The 14,235-nt window shown below is 53.0% G+C and overlaps 1 protein-coding gene and 1 pseudogene across 1 annotated transcript in view; one reads left to right on the top strand and one right to left on the bottom strand.

Moving 5' to 3' along the window:
• The window catches only part of LOC131588452 (zinc finger protein 208-like), a 443,404-nt pseudogene that overhangs the window by 310,356 nt on the left and 118,813 nt on the right, over positions 1 to 14,235 (bottom strand).
• Positions 1 to 14,235, top strand: part of LOC131588621 (gastrula zinc finger protein XlCGF49.1-like) — a 243,448-nt gene that overhangs the window by 144,596 nt on the left and 84,617 nt on the right. The window lies entirely within an intron of this gene.

Here is a 14,235-nt window from a genome sequence, read left to right as displayed (position 1 = left end):
GCCCCTTCAAGCCACATCCACAGGGCCCCCTCAGCTTTTGAGGCCAGCACAGTGTGGCAGGAAGGGAAGCACTTCTTGGGAGAAGCTGGGGAAGCTGCTGCCTTGGACAGCGCTCCAAGTCTTCCCCATTCCTACTCTAGGTGCCAGCTATTGTACGGAGCATTCACCAGTGTCTTATGCGCTCCGTTACGGTGGATGCCAGGCTGGCCACTAACATCGTGAGGCTGGCTGAAGAACACCCGGACGATGTGGTGCTGACCCTCCTGCGCTGTGCCCCATCGTGTGACAGGTATGGGGCCCACGTGCCTTGAGAGCTCAGGGCTCACCGGCCTTTAGGGCCCATTGCCCTGCACAGCCTGTCCAATGGGCTCTGCCCAACAGGCAGAGAGCTCCAGGAGCCTCAGGCCCCTCTGTTTCCTGAGGCTGCTGCCAATGCTCCCTCCCTGCCCCTCAGGGCACTGGGGCTTTGTCACCTGGGACCCCACAGCTACACAGGGCATGGCTCTGTGACTCAGACACCCCTGACACAGAGCTCTGATCCCACAGAGCTGCTGCAGTGATGTGGCAAACCATAGCCTCATCAGGACCAGCAATGGAGAAGGTGCTGCCAATTCTGCTCCATGTGATGGAGAACTGGCCACTTTGCAGCATCTGCACCTCTGATGAGGACAACAAGGACGTTTTTGCTCTGGCTGTGAGTTTGTGGAACTGGCCTTGACTGTCCCCTAGGTCGCTTCTCCAGCAGCTCTTCATCCTCTCCTTGCCTCAGGCTGGGCTGAAACCTGGGCTAGGGGCACGCCCAGGGGGCACCGGGCCCGCTGTTCCCCCTGCATCTCCCCTTGGGCTCTGCCCCATGGACGCCTTGGCACTGAGCGCTGTCTTGGTGTGCTTCTTTTGCAGGCAACTCTGGTGCTCTGGGTGATTATGCAAGTGCCTCAGCGCCATGAGGCGATGATGCATTATTCTGACTCTCTCTTTACGGCTCTGCTGTTGCACGTTTTCACCACCACACAGCTGATGCCAGCAGAAGTTGATAACTTCTGGAGAGCATGCCAGCAGGAACACCACCTTCCCAAAAAACCCAACAGGTGCCAGTCCTCCTGTCCTTCCCATGCCCTTGTGGCTGACACCAATTCACCCAATGTGACCTGGGCTTTGCTCTGCACACAGGTTTGCAGTGCAGGCCATGAAGGCTCTGCTCTGCTTTCTGCACTATGACAATGAGTTGATGGCCATGGAGCGCAAGTGTGGCTGGGAAACGCTGCTCCGTGCTGACACCCAGCACTATGCCGTGGGTCTGTTGGCCAGGTGAGACCCCTTCTCACCACTGCCTCTGAAATGTGTGCCCTGTGCCCAGGGTGCCCTACCACAGTCCCTGTGGTCCTGGCCAGAGGGCTGTGCCATTGAGGGATGGCTGAGCAGACTGGAGAAGTCTGAGAGGAGGGTGCCCAGAAGGAGCCCCATGGTCCCAAAACACCCACAGTCCCTCCAGGGATGCTGGGGAAAGGCCAGATCTCTGTGAGTCATCCCTGGGAGAGGTTTGCCCCCCCACCCCCCACCTCATTGTCTTGGTGCCATTTCCCCCCTTCCAGGGTGATGCGCCGTGACTTGATGCCCTTGTGTTACCATGTCGCACACCAATTTATCCGGAGGCTCATTAGGGAGGAGGCACCTTGGGATCTGTCCTCCCTGGCATTCCTTGTGGAGGTGAGCCTGATGGCCAGCACTACCTCGCTGAGCTGCCTGCCAGCCCTGTCCCCTTGCATAGCCACAGCTGCCTGGGACGGTGCCCATGCCCTGTGCTGCTGCCTGGGCCCAGCCCTGCGCAGTTCCAGGCTCCTGCCGGCTGGTTCCCCTGTCACTGCCCTGTGCCTTTCAGGTCCTGGATTGCCTACACTTGAGTGACTGTGGGTACTGTGTCCTTGAGATCACGTCAAGGCAGCTGCAGAGCGAGTGCAGGCAGAGGCGTCGCCTGGCGCTCAGAGGCCTCGTGGTGCTCAGCAAGGAACCCTCGCTGGTGAGAACAGGGCAGCGGCTGAAGCTGTGCTGGGCAAAGCAGCCCCTTGGGCTGGCTGTGATTCAGGAGCTGAGGCAGCTGCTCCCAGCTCTCCTGCCTCACCTGCCTGAGTGCTTTGGGACAGGCCTTTGGCCTCTGGGCCCAGCAGCAGCAGGGTGGGGTTGCAGTGCCAGGGCGGTCTTGGCACTGCAGCCGTTCAGGGCTTCCCAGCACAGCCTTGTGTTCCACACAGGCCGCACATATACGCAGACTGTGTCGAAGCTTCCTGCAGCTGCTGAGTGACACAGACGGAGAAGTGGTCAGCATGTCTCTGTCTGTGTTCACAAATCTGCTCAAGAGAAAACATCTTCGTTTATCAAGGAATGCTGCCCCCAAGCTTGCTGAGCCACTTGTGCCTCTCTTTGACCATGTAAGGCTCTGTGCCCCGGCCACGGGCACTGGCTACTGCCCACACAAACTTTGGTCCTGTGGATTTTCAGGCCTTTGCCCAGGTGGGCTGGAGAAGTTGGCGCTGAGATCTTTTCCTCCTTCTTTCCTCCAGGACAAAAGCCACGTGCAGGTGCTCTCCATTCACCTCTTCTGCAAGGCCATGAACCTGGTAGTGGAAGAGGGAAAAAAGGCAATGGAGGGAATTGTGAAGCAGAGCCTGCTCCCACTCATTTTGCACTGCCACGATGAGAACCTGCGCGTGGCTGATGTGAGGTTTTGTGTGATGCTGGTTGATCTCTGGCAGGGGGCTCGGCTGCTTCCTGCTCTGCTGCCTCCCAGGCTGCAGCTTCCTCCTGGCCTTGGCACAGGGATGCAACTCCTGTGCTCTGGGCAGCAATGCCATCTCTGCATCTCTCCAGGCCTCTCGGGAAACCCTGCACTGTGCTGCCACCTTCTTGAAGAACACAGAGCTCCTGTGTGTGCTGCCAACAGAGGATCTGTCGAAGATCGCCGAATGTGTGGTAAAGGACGGCCTGGAAACCCCAGCCTCAGCCTGGAGAAGCTCCCTGGTCCCAGTGCTCAGTGTGTGGGGCTGGCAGCTGTGGCCCAGTGCTGCACCCAGGGGTTCCAGCCTGTGCCCCACATGCTGCTCCCTTCCCTGGGCCACACGGGTTCCTCTCCAGGCTCCTGTGGCCCCGAGCCGGGTGTCGATAGAGCCCCAGCCCAGTGGGGCTGCTGGCCGGGCCTCAGGGCTGGGCGGGCACGGGAGGCCGGGGCTGGCCGCAGGCAGCGCCCGGCCGAGGGGCAGAGCCCGCACCAACCCTTCCCTCCTGCCGCTCTCTGCAGCTGGCACAGGACGAGAGCCGAGCGGCCGAGCAGGTGAGCCGGGCCCTGCCATATCTGGACAGCCCACAGGAGTCCCTGCGAGAGGCGGCCGTCAGCTTCATCGGTGAGCCACGAGCCCGGGCTCCCTCCCCGCCCCGCCGCAGCTCGGCCCCAGCCCCGGCTGCTGCCCCGGCAGCGACACCCGGGCCCGGTGCCCTGGAGCCCCGGCTGCCCTCGGGGCTGCTGCTGCCGGCCTCTGGCAGCCGTGCCCTTGGGCTGAGTCAGGATGCGGCAAGGGCCCGGGCTGAGCCCTGCCGGGGCGGGAGGCCGTGTGGCCCCAGGGCTGGCAGCGCCGCTGGCAGGGAGCTGTGCTGCTGGGGCCCTGACAGGCTCTGTGTTCCCAGGCACGGTCAGGATGTTCATGAACAAGGGCGCACAAGGAAGAGCTGCAGACCCTCAGTGAGGGTGAGTGAGAGCAGCAGGCTGGCACTGGGGGCTGGCGGGGGGCAGTTGCAATGCCTGGGCAGGGAGCTGCAATCCCTGGCCCAGCTGCAGAGTGCTTCGTTCCCTGTCTGGGTGAGGGCGGTGTGGGCAGAGAGCAGAGAGATTTCAGGGACATGGGTGGGAGTTGTGGCCAGCACCTTCTGGCTGATCCTGTTGTCTGGTCCTCTCTTGTGGCCATTGCAAGAGCCAGGTGGAATGTCCTTGGGAGGAATGTCTCCTAGGATCCCTGCAGATGCATGCCCTGACCGTGCCTCTCCTCCTCTCTCTTCCAGCCACTGAAGCCCCGAGGAAAGACACCGCTCCATCCCATAGCAACCAGAATATCCAAGCTCAGTTTGCCAGTAAACAAGTGTCCCAAGAACAGCAGCAGGAGACACTGAAGAGGACACTACCTCCCAGTGCCACTGGAGACAACTGGCACAGCTGAGCCTGTGGGATTCTCACGGGGCTTCAGCCCTCTCCCAGCCTGTAGATAGCTCCCTCCAGCCCTCAGACTGTGCCCATCCCCTTTTTTCCCTCTATTCTTCCTCCCTTTTGACAGCTCCTTCCCTCCAGCCCTCAGTCCATGCCCATCCCCTTCTTTCCCTTTCCAGTTCATCCCTGTTAATAAACAGTTTGCCTTTTTCACTTAACCTGCATCTCTGTGGAGCTGAAGGGTCACAAATCCAGAGCGCTGTGACACACAGGCCCCTCCTGCCGTTCTCTCCTGCACCGTGTTTTGTGCAGAGACGCAGAGGAAGGAGTGCAGATCACGCTGGAAAGGTCCCTGTGCTGAAGGCCTGGATCCACAGCATTGTGGAGTTAAAGGTGTTACTGAAGGCCAGTAGTGGGACAAGGAGCCTGTGTGTGTCAGGGAGCAAAGTTGTGTCTAAGGCCCTGCCGTATTTGGTCCTCTGTTGTGCACACCAACAGGATGACAAAGAGCAGACTTTGAAGGAAACCTTATGGGTCGACTGCTGGGAATTTGACCCTTAAGAGGAACAACGGATTGACCAATTGATGGGAAGTTAGCCTGTGAAAGAGGAACAGTAACAATGAGGCTGTTATTGGCATGGTGACCTTACCTCCTGTACTGGCCAAGGGTGAGATGACATGGTAACTGGGAAAATTCCAGTCCAGGGGAGAAGATAGGAGGCTTGGTTCTGCAGAGGAGAGGCAAGAAGGACAAAATGCACGCCTTTTTGATGCAGGGCATGCCCTGAAGGTGCATGGCCTGCCTGCCCCTCCCATTGGAGCACCATGCTCCATCTCCTGCCGCTGCTCAGTGGCTTTTCACCAGTCCAGGGGTTTGTAGGTATTATTTGCAACAGCAACTAATAAAATAAGACTTGCTTTGCAATTTTGTGCACGGGCATCTTCCAGCACCCATGATGTTCTTGGCAACGAGGATGGGATACCCAGAGCACAAAAACCCATGGTGTTTTGAGCACGTGTGAGTGAAAAATGGACGCATGTTTGAGTGTGGGTAAGCAAACAGGGACAGGGTTTGGGCAGTGGAGTGTATGGTTGTGTAATATATGTTGGTATAATTTGTGTTTTATTGTACACATATAAAATCATGTATAAAAGCATGTTTTATGTAAAACAAAAACCACAAGCAACTTAAGATTTCAAAAGCAGCTGCTGGAAAACCAGGAATTTGCAAGAGAATGACCCAGCAATTAAGATAACACTGAGAAGAGCTGGGTCCACCCAAGCAAGATAAGTGCTCTAACGACTCGGTGATTAACGCCTGATACCGACCTGATCTGATTCTCCAGGACCATACATCTCAATGTCGGTTTCCCAAAAAAAACTACAGACTAAAAAGAAAACTCACCACGATTCTACATCTCAAAGCCTGCTTCCCGAAAAACCACTCAAACTTCATCTTCTTCTCAGAAAACTTGTTATAAATTTGTATTGTGATATTGGCTTTCGCAGATGAATATTATATGTTAAATACATTTTAGCTATGTATGTACTTTTTTCTTGTTAACAAGTTTTAAGCTTAAAAGAATTTCCTAGGTACAAGGTGTCCTAGTTTAGGGCAAATTAGGGAGGAAAACTCCAAATGGGGATTTCCCCAGGGAAATGCCCCTCCTCACTTTCTGGTCCGGGAAAAGAAAGAAAAAAAAATTCTTTGGAGAGAAGTGGAAAAAGCTGTTTATTTAACAGAAATTGAGTAATAGTAAATAATAATAAAACCTCTTGCTGTTCGATGGGATGGCAAGTTTAGGAAGAAAAGTCCTTTTCATGTGGTGAACGGCTCGCTCAGTTTCTTATCAGTCCCTCCGGCGCTGGAAAGTGCCAAAGCCCAGGCCCCGGTGGGCCACAGGCGTGAGCTCCCGGGGTTTGGCTGGGTGTTCAGTCCAGAGCAGGCTTGCACAGATCCAGGAAAAAAGGGAAAAACAAAGGTCCAGGGAACTCCTCTGCCTCAGCTAGCTAAAACTAACTAAAAGCCAGGGAGAAGCTCTGTCCCGCTGTCTGTCCGTGCTGCAGACAACACAGTCCAGGAGCGAGATGTGTGGGAGTGATGTTTTCTTTAACACAAACTGCGGCTTCTTCTACCCCCCTCTCTTGCTCTCAGAGTCAGTCTTAAAGGTGCAGAACTTAATATATAACATAAACCAGACGATTGGGGATACCAGTATCATAAAGTCACCCCAGGACATTCCACCCCTTATCCCCATATCGTCAACTTATTATCAAAATTAATATATATATATTTTATCTCTACAACACATACATTATATACAGACAAGGGAATTAATTCATGATCTTCGCCCAACCATCAGGTCTCCCTGAGGTACACATTGTGTTGTTCCATCTTTCTGCATTATCCACCATGTGCAACCCGGTCCCTGAGCAAAAACAACCCCACGAATGGGTTTGTTTGCACTCGAAGTAGAATTGATCCAAACTGTCTTTCCTAACAAACCTCTGAGGTGTACTGCTGGGACTTTGTCTCCGTCTACTATATGTAGGGTCTCAGATTGGGCTGGTCCTGCTCGGTTGGTGGAACCTCCAGTGTTAACTATCCAGGTGGCCTTTGCTAGATGCTGCTCCCAATTTTTGAAAGATCCCCCACCCAACGCTTTCAAGGTAGTCTTTAACAGTCCATTGTACCTCTCCACTTTCCCTGCAGCCGGTGCATGGTAGGGGATATGGTACACCCACTCAATGCCATGTTCTCTAGCTCAGGTGTTTATAAGGTTATTCTTGAAATGAGTCCCATTGTCTGACTCAATCCTCTCAGGGGTGCCATGCCTCCAAAGGACCTGCTTTTCAAGTCCCAGGATGGTGTTCCGGGCAGTGGCATGAGGCACAGGGTAGGTTTCCAACCATCCTGTGGTGGCTTCTACCATTGTGAGCACATAGCGCTTGCCTTGGCGGGTTTGGGGCAGTGTGATGTAGTCAATCTGCCAGGCCTCCCCATACTTGTATCTGGACCACCGCCCACCGTACCAGAGGGGCTTCAACCGCTTGGCCTGCTTGATCGTGGCACATCAGTCTCACAGTCATGGATAACTTGGGAAATACTGTCCATGGTTAGATCCACCCCTCGGTCTCGTGCCCACTTATAGGTGGCATCTCTACCCTGATGACCTGAGGCGTCATGGGCCCATCGAGCTAGGAACAACTCTCCCTTGTGTTGCCAATCTAAGTCTATCTTTGACACCTCTATCTTTGCAGCTTGATCCACCTGCTCATTGTTTCGGTGCTCTTCATTAGCTCTACTCTTGGGAACATGGGCATCTACATGACGGACCCTCACAGACAGTTTCTCTACCCTGGTGGCGATGTCTTTCCACTCATCAGCAGCCCAGATTGGCTTTCCTCTGCGTTGCCAGTTGGCCTTTTTCCACTTTTCCAACCATCCCCACAGAGCATTGGCTACCATCCATGAATCAGTGTAGAGATAGAGTTTTGGCCACTTCTCTCTTTCAGCAATGTTCAGGGCCAGTTGAACAGCTTTGAGTTCAGCAAGTTGGCTTGATCCACCTTCTCCTTCAGTGGCCTCTGCGACCTGTCGTGTGGGGCTCCATACGGCTGCTTTCCACTTCTGGTTCATCCCTACGATGCGACAGGAACCATCAGTGAACAGAGCGTAGCGTGTTTCTTCTGCTGGCAGTTGGTTGTACGGTGGAGCTTCTTCAGCTCGTGTCACTTGTTCCTGCTCCTCTTCATCAGTGAGACCAAAGTTTTCACCTTCCGGCCAGTTTGTAATTATCTCCAAAATCCCAGGGCGATTTGGGTTTCCAATACGGGCGCGCTGTGTGATGAGAGTGATCCACTTGCTCCATGTAGCGTCGGTGGCGTGGTGGGTAGAGGGAACCTTTCTTTTAAACATCCACCCCAGCACTGGCAGTCGGGGTGCCAGGAGAAGTTGTGCTTCTGTGCCAATCACTTCTGAGGCGGCTTGGACTCCTTCATAGGCAGCTAAGATTTCCTTCTCTGTGGGAGTGTAGTTGGCTTCGGACCCTCTGTAGCTTTGGCTCCAGAATCTCAGTGGTCGGCCTCGAGTCTCCCCAGGCACTTTCTGCCAAAGGCTCCAGGACAGACCATGGCTCCCGGCTGCAGAGTAGAGCACGTTCTTCACATCTGGTCCTGTTCTGACTGGGCCAAGGGCTACAGCATGAGCAATCTCCTGTTTGATCTGAGCAAAGGCTTGCTGCTGTTCAGGGCCCCACTGGAAAGTGTTCTTTTTGCGGGTGACCAGGTAAAGAGGGCTCACGATCTGGCTGTACTCAGGAATGTGCATCCTCCAAAAACCTATGGCACCTAGGAAAGCTTGCGTTTCTTTCTTGTTGGCTGGTGGAGACATTGCTGTAATCTTGTTGATGACATCAGTAGGAATCTGACACTGTCTATCTTGCCACTTTACCCCCAAGAACTGAATTTCACGAGCTGGTCCCTTAACTTTGCTTTTCTTGATGGCAAAACCGGCTTTCAGGAGAACCTGGATGATTTTCTCTCCTTTCTCAAAGACCTCTTCAGCCGTCTTTCCCCAAACAATGATGTCATCAATGTACTGCAGATGTTCTGGAGCCTCACCCTTTTCCAGGGCAGCCTGGATCAGTCCATGGCAGATGGTGGGGCTGTGCTTCCACCCTTGGGGCAGTCGGTTCCAGGTGTACTGCACTCCCCTCTAGGTGAAGGCAAACTGAGGCCTGCATTCTGCTGCCAGGGGAATGGAGAAAAATGCATTGGCAATGTCAATAGTGGCGTACCACTTTGCTGCTTTGGACTCCAGCTCGTACTGGAGCTCCAGCATGTCCGGCACGGCAGCGCTCAGCGGTGGAGTCACTTCATTTAATGCACGATAGTCCACAGTCAGTCTCCATTCTCCTTCAGATTTACGCACAGGCCAGATGGGGCTGTTGAAGGGTGAGTGGGTTTTGCTGACCACCCCTTGGCTCTCCAGTTCTCGGATCATCTTGTGGATGGGGATCACAGCATTTTGAGTTGTTCTATATTGTCGGCGGTGCACCGTCGAGGTGGCAATTGGCACTCGCTGTTCTTCCACCTTCAGGAGTCTTACTGCAGATGGGTTCTCTGACAGTCCAGGCAAAGTGTTCAATTGCTTGATGCCCTCTGTCTCTACAGCTGCTATCCCAAATGCCCACCTAAGTCCCTTTGGGTCCTTAAAATACCCACTTCGGAGGAAGTCTATGCCTAAAATGCATGGGGCCTCTGGGCCAGTCACAATGGGGTGCTTCTTCCACTCATTTCCAGTCAGGCTCACATCAGCTTCCACTAAAGTCAAGTCCTGTGATCCGCCTGTCACACCAGCAATAGAAACAGATTCTGCCCCTACATATCTTGATGGGATTAGGGTGCACTGTGCACCAGTGTCAACCAAGGCCTCATATCGTTGTGGTTCTGATGTGCCAGGCCAACGAATCCACACAGTCCAAAAGACACGGTTTTCCCTAGCCTCTACCTGGCTAGAGGCAGGGCCCCTCTAAGCCTGGTTATCCTTCTTTCCTTGGGTATATGTCTTGGAGGTTCCTTCAAGGGAATCAGACATGTCATCATCATACTTGTCAGTTTGACTACAGGCTACTGGAGCGGCTTTCTTTTTGGTGGAGTATCCCCCCTGAGTCTTGCTGTCTTCCAATTCACGCACCCGCTGTGCCAGAGCACCAGTAGATTTTCCATCCCATCTTTTCATGTTTTCTCCACAGTCACGTAGGAAAAACCACAGCTCAGCTCGTAGCCTTTTCTCTCTGTCTGGGGAACTTCTGCGTTGAGTACCAGGGCTCTTGGTCTGTACTGCCGACACTGGAACAAGGTCCTCCCTGAGTTTCTTGAAATTCTCCTCCATTTTGTCTTGAAAGTTTTGCATACGTGTTTCCATAGCTGCAATTTTTGTCTGTATGGGGCCATGCACGGTATCTGCATATGCTCGAAGCTTCTTCGCCATATCCATCACAGTCTCCTCCCGGTCATCCCGCTTCATTGTTGCTAAAGCAGAAGCGTATTCTTGTGGCCCAAGTCGAACAAGTTTTCGCCACATCACAGATGTACATGGCACCAAGTCTGGATTTCTAGTACCTAAGTTACCCACGAAGACAATCTCTACTATTGCCATTTCTCTCAAGCGCTGAATCCCTTGTTCTATGGTTTTCCAACGAGTTTGCTGTATATAGAGATCATCTGCACACAGATATCTTTGTGCCACACTTCTCAGGACCCGTTCCCAGAGACTGTAAGGGTCAGCCCCCCTCATCACTTCTTGGTCGATAACCGGATCGTGTGACAGGGACCCCAGATGCCTCGCTTCAGTGCCATCCAGAACTGTAGCCTCACCTGCAGCATCCCACAGACGGACTAACCAACTAATTATAGATTCATCAGGTCGTCGAGTGTAATCTTTTCTCAGGCCACGAAGGTCCTTCAGGGAGAAAGGTTCACCAGCGCCTTCTGATTTTTGATCAGTTGCTGGTCTTGAGGGTCCTTCCGCCGCATCACCATCATCATCATCTACTGGCCGATCGGTTTTGGTTTTGAATTTCATACCTCTCGTGGTAGGAGCAACAGACACTGGCTTAGGCTCACTGTCTGGTGTGGCCACTGGCTTAGGCTCACTGTCTGGTTTGGCTGCAGCCTGAGTGACTGGGGTAGCTGCTGATTTATCTGCCTGCCCTACAGTATCTAGCACCGTGCGATAAGCATACGCTAGGGCCCAGCTTATTGCAATGATATTTTTCTGCTTAGAATCATCACAGCAATTCTCTTCCAGATATTTCCCTACTTCATCTGGGTTCTGAATTTGTTCAAGTGAAAATTCCCAGGCTGGGGGATCAGAGAATTCCTTCAGAGTTCGGCCAATTCTCTCCCATTCTCTACTCCACTCAGGATTTCTCACAACTGAGTCTACTTCCGGGGCAGGGGTCTCATTGGCTCTTCTGGATATCTCAGCCCTCATTCTAGAGAAGTTGCAGACCATATAGAGGAAACCTAACAGCTGAACTAACAAGAAAGTGGTATCCTTAACACTCAGGGGAAACTGGATATTCTCAAAGAGGGACATAACAGATTCAAAGGAGAAGAAGGAAAGAAAAGGCTGGAAAGCCTCATCCCCTGCTCTTCCTCTAACAAACTGGGTACAATTACTAATAAACTCCCAAAATGTGCTACTGGGACTGGGAGGCAGGGTCGGGCGAAGAAACCATAAGCCAAACATACCTGACAGAAACTTCAGTAGTTCTATAAACTTCTTATAAATCATTATCACCGAGCCCAGCACAATAACCATTCTAATCCGTGCCCCTCTACTGGGAAAGAGGGCAAAGACAGGTATTAAAACCTCAAAAACTTTTAGGGACCAGATCCACATGAAGGCTTCCACCCCGAGAGATATTATGTATCCAAGCAACATGGCTGCTGACTGCTTTATCCCAATACAGAATAAATACAACCAACAATCAGTACAGGTTTTTCCACTTTCTCTTGCCCCTGTTCGTTGGGCGCCAAAAACTATATTTGTCCTAGTTTAGGGCAAATTAGGGAGGAAAACTCCAAATGGGGATTTCCCCAGGGAAATGCCCCTCTTCACTTTCTGGTCCGGGAAAAGAGAGAAAAAAAAAAAAAAAATTCTTTGGAGAGAAGTGGAATATTTAACAGAAATTGAGTAATATAAAATAATAGTAATAAAACCTCTTGCTGTTCGATGGGGTGGCAAATCTAGGAAGAAAAGTCCTTTTCATGTGGTGTAGCTCGGCTCGCTCAGGTTCTTATCAGTCCCTCCGGCGCTGGAAAGTGCCGAGGCCCAGGCCCCGGTGGGCCACAGGCGTGAGCTCCCGGGGTTTGGCTGGGTGTTCAGTCCAGAGCAGGCTTGCACAGATCCAGAAAAAAGGGAAAAAACAAAGGTCCGGGGAACTCTGCCTCAGCTAGCTAAAAATAACTAAAAACCAGGGAGAAGCTCTGTCCCGCTGTCTGTCCGTGCTGCAGACAACACAGTCCAGGAGCGAGATGTGTGGGAGTGATGTTTTCTTTAACACAAACTGCAGCTTCTTCTACCCCCCTCTCTTGCTCTCAGAGTCAGTCTTAAAGGTGCAGAACTTAATATATAACATAAACCAGACGATTGGGGATACCAGTATCATAAAGTCACCCCAGGACACCCAGTCACTCCCAGTGACCCCGCCTGTCCATCTCGCCCCTCCGTGGATCTGCCGTCCCTCAGCCAATCAGAGCGCGTCTCTCTGATGACTCATCAGTTGCCGGGCAGATCCACAGAGCCGAGAGCCCCGCGCTGGACTCGGCCTCCCAGTGCCGCGCACTTCATTCCCAGTCCCTCCCAGTGCCACCACAGTCCCTCCCAGTGCCACCACAGTCCCGCCCAGAAGCCCCAGAGTCCCTCCTACTCCTTTTTAGCCCATTCCCAGTCCATTTCGAATTCATTCCCACTCCACTCCCAGAAGTCCACACCCTCTTCCAGTGTCCCAGTATCCACTTTCATCTCTTTCAGTGCCACCCCAGTCCCTCCCAGTCCATTCCCAGTCCCTCCCAATGCCATACCACTCCTCACCCATCTCTCCCAGTTCCCCCCCAGCTGATCCCACTCTGTCTCCACTCTCTCCCAGTGTTCCCAGCATGTCCATCTCGCTGGTGCCCTCGAGCTCCCAGCCCGGCCCCGGCCGCCTGCTCTGCTCCCTGATGGATTTCTCCCCTGCCCACATCCAGCTGAGCTGCTCCCAGGGCCAGCAGCAGCTCTCGGGCCACGTGCTGGCCACTGCCGTGCTCCCCAGCGGGGACTGGAGCCAGCAGCTCCTGGTGCTGCTGGAAACCGCCCCCGGCAATGCGGGCTCAGCTCCAGCTGCCAGGTGGAGCACGTCAGCCTGGAGCACCCCCTGAGCCGGCACTGGGGCACGGCCCGGCCCCCACAGCGCCGGGGGCAGCGGGGGAGGCACTGGGGGGGCCCAGAGGGGGATTGGGGTGTGCTGGGAGGAACTGGGAGGGAGTTTGAGATAGACTGGTTTAAACTGGGAGAGGGGTTTGGGGGTCAAAAATGGCTGAGAAAAGGATTAGAAGATGTTGGGGAGGGTGGGATGAGGTTCTGGGGGTGTTGGTGGACACTGGGAGGGAGTTTGGGGGTGCTGGGTGTCACTGGGAGGGATTTGAGTGAGCCTGGAGGAGCTGGAAGGAGATTGGGCATTGGAAAGCAGGGATTGGGATGAGGTTGGTTGTGCTGGGAAGAGACTGGGAGGAGTCTTGATGAGTCCTGGTGGGGCTGGGAAGGGACTGGGAGAGGGTTTGGGGGTCCTGGGGCAGTGGGGGGAAATTGGGAGGGGGCTGTGGGATCCTGAGAGGAACAGGAGGGGCTCTGGTGGGTCCTGGGGAGGCTGGGAAGAGACTGGCAGTGATTTACCAAAATAGCGATATTGATCCGGTATCAACATCAATCTGTTAATGGACAAAAAACCTCTCCAACAGTTTAAAGTTACAAAGTGGATGTTTAATCACAGCACTGGGCGAGTGCAGGAGTCACCCCTTAATACACACTGCAAGTTGACAAAAGATTCCAGTGTCTATTTATTTACAAGTCTTGAATTTCCAAAATACTAATACATATCAATAGAAATGCATAATGCTAACACTTCCCATTCCCCAGGTTTGGTGAAAATGCACGGTAATGATTTAAAAAGTCATTATGCCCGCATGGTGGGCTCTGTAATTTGAGGAGAGGGTCATTTTGGCATGTAGGGGTCATCAAGAGATGAAGGAAAACCGCTCTTCCTCACTCTCACCTTTCTACCTTTACAATGGTGGACATTACAAATAACATTTGGTACAATTCCAATTTCCTTCCTTGTGACTTTGAAATGGGTTTCCAGATGTAAGGTCTCTGATCTTCCTGAACCTGTTTATCAATTTCTCTTTTCACATTATAAGCACAGCTGAAGAAACATACAATGAAAAGTAATTTTTTACCTAAGTCTGAGATTCATTATCTCAAATCCTGCTTCTCA

This window comes from Poecile atricapillus, chromosome 26, assembly GCF_030490865.1.
Source record: "Poecile atricapillus isolate bPoeAtr1 chromosome 26, bPoeAtr1.hap1, whole genome shotgun sequence".
NCBI classification, from domain to species: Eukaryota; Metazoa; Chordata; class Aves; order Passeriformes; family Paridae; genus Poecile; species Poecile atricapillus.
This window is presented reverse-complemented; position numbering and strand designations above follow the sequence as displayed.